Below are 2999 nucleotides of genomic sequence, written 5' to 3' on the forward strand. Positions count from 1 at the left end.
AAACAAAATAAAAAAACAAAACTCAAAAACTCTAGGGATTCTGAAAAAGTATGTATGGTTTGGGTCTAGTGTCAAATGTCATCTTTCTCAAGAAGACCCCCACCCAAACCCCAGCCATGCTGATCAGACGCTCCCTTCTAAATCATCATCATGCCAACTGGGTTTTTCTTTCTTCACTTTCTTGTCCCCTGCTGGGTCATCAGACTTTATGTTTACCCTCTCTAAAGCTTCCTGAATTCAGGGCCCCATTACCCTCTTGTCTTAATGGAAAGCCCAAGATCTCCACAGATACTGGCTGAGAGCAGCAACTCAACAAATGTTCACTACGTGATGAATGAATGAATGTTCAGAAATTCTCTGTGCAGAGAGCTTTGAACCCATTGCAGACAGTGGCAGACGCAGAGGGGCCTCTGGTTTATTCAGCATTCCTGAGCTATCATCAGCCACTCACAGGAACAGTTGGGTGGGCAACATATTCTTCCCCAAGCTGGTCTGGGCATTATTGACTCCAGTCACTGCAAAAGGCAGAGTGATATGTAAGCTTAGAAGGAGGAAAATTTGCCCTTTCTGGCCTAAAAGTGGGACTCCCTGTCTCATCTGTCACAGAGAGCAGCTCCTGGCTCTTCTGTTGACTAATCAAACTGACAGAAAACTTCAGCCAGTGTTAGTCTGTGAAAGCCACATTGTGGAACTTAAAGACTTAAAGATAAAGCCAAGGGAAACAGCCGAAGAAGCAAGGGAAAGAAGCTAAGGGGGCTTATCCTAAGTAAGAAGACATATAGATGCTGGAGTCCAGGAAACATTAATGTCAGTGCTCTGTACGGTTTTCCCACCTATGATTTTAATTCTTGGCAGGCAGGTTGATTCCAACAGACCAACAACAAAATCCAAAGGAAAGAAAATAGAAATGTATACACAGAAAGACATAAATGAATGAATGCCTGATACCTCCTTTCTCTAGCAAGCTCTTTGCAAAGGATCTTTTTTTATTAGTAAAAAGTAACACTGGGCAGTCATCAGGGGCTCAGCCCCCATTATATCTACAAAGAGTTTTTAGTGAAGATGGGGGCTTTGTAAAGTCACAGTGAATATAGTGAATATTGTTTCACTTCTGTAGCTTTCATTTTGCTCAGACTCTGTAAGACTGTGTTCTCATTTTTCGAGCTCCTAAAAGGGTTTGGACTCTGTAACTAACACCCATGCCCTATTATCAAAACACCCTCATTTCTAGGTTGATTCATGCTGTGTTATAAATTAATCTTCATATATAAAATAAGGATAAAAGTAGCATTTGTGCTCAGGGGAGAAACTAAATCAATGTTCATGGGAACAGTCAGTAGGCACCAAAGGTGTTGACAAAATCATGGCTTTCCATGTGCCTGATGGAGACCCAGAGGTGTGGATAAACTCAAAGAAGAATTTCTCTGGACCTGAGGAGTCTGGCACCAGAGATTTTGTTTGTTTTCTTGGGGGGCACACCTGGTGGTGTTCAGGGGTTACTCCTGATTTTGTACTCAAAAATTACTCCTAGAGGTACTCAGAGGACCCTATGAAATGTCAGGAATTGAACCCAGATCAGTCACTGCTCTGGCCCCATCAGCAGAGATTTTTAATGAGGTATTTACTGTCCACACTACTTTTACCATAATTTCATAACACAGAAAATTCTTAACCCTTCTTCTAAGTCTTCCACATGTTTAATGTTTGATTTCCTCCTCTATACCCACTTCCATACAGTGTCCCTCCCAAAGTCACGAATGCATTTCCATTTATTTGTGTTTTGGATTGATTTTAGTCTTCCTCTTTATACAGAATAACAATTTACAAATGACATTTCCCAAATGCCTTAGGGTCTAAAGGCCAGACACAGGCTGGATGTGACTCAGCCATAGAGAAGTCTTGCATGTGTGAGGTCCCAAGCTCCACATATCATCACCACCACCATCACCACCACCACCACCATCATCATCATCATCAATGCCAGAAGGTTTAAGACTAAATATGAACCAGCAAAAACAGCCCAGTTATAAAACAAAATTAATAATTTAGGGGCTGCAATTACAGTAGAGTGGGAAGGGCACTTTTCTTGCACATAGCCCACTCAAGTTCAATGTTCGGCATTTCATATAATCCCCAAGTCCTCACCAGGAGTGATCCCTGAGTGCAGAGCCTGGAGTAAGCCCTGAGCACCACCAAGTGTGGCCCAACAACCAAAAAAAGTAAAAATAATAATAATAATAATAATAATAATAATAATAATAATAATAATAATAAATTTAAAATAAGTAAAGTTTAAAGTATCAACAATTACATTGACTATTCACAAGAATTTTAGTCATTCACTCCTCTTCCTTAGTGACCCCCTGATCCTGGTAGTAACTCTACTCTATTTTGCTTTTTGTTCCTTTCAAGCTAGAGAAGGTGCTGGGAGCCTCAAGCAGAAGCTGAAAGCGGCACTTTGACCAAGGCTAGTTCTGACTGAAAACAGTGTCACTAGATTGTTCGGGTGTGCTTTTGGATACGCTCTCCAAAATGGCAGAGCAAGGGACATATGAGGGCCTCAATGAAGCAGGGTGGGAGTAGCAGCCTTGAGGTACAATGGGGGCACAAGGAAGCACTTTCTGCTGGTTCGGATACAAAGGTCAATTTCCAGAAGATGCTCAGTAATTTCCTTTTATTCCCTTGAAAGGGGCACAGTAGACAAAATTAGTTTGGGAACCTCCAAGATCATTACTCTGGGGAACACAGTGGGGTCCCAGGAAGGAGGTACCTGTCTTTGAAGAAAAATCATAAGGATAAAGAAGTCACACCAACCAAGGATGGTTTTCTTTGTGGTGGGGGTTCTCAAATGGTGCTCAGGGGCCTCTTTCAGCCTATCTCAGCCAACCTGATTGAGAGATCAATGCAAAGGACTGAGGACTCAATGATTCTCGGGTCCTGGGGTGCTGGGCATACCAGGACTCCCCCCAAAACACATAGCAGTGCTATAAAGGGGTGCT

This window comes from Suncus etruscus, chromosome 2, assembly GCF_024139225.1.
Source record: "Suncus etruscus isolate mSunEtr1 chromosome 2, mSunEtr1.pri.cur, whole genome shotgun sequence".
In the NCBI taxonomy this organism is placed as follows: Eukaryota; Metazoa; Chordata; class Mammalia; order Eulipotyphla; family Soricidae; genus Suncus; species Suncus etruscus.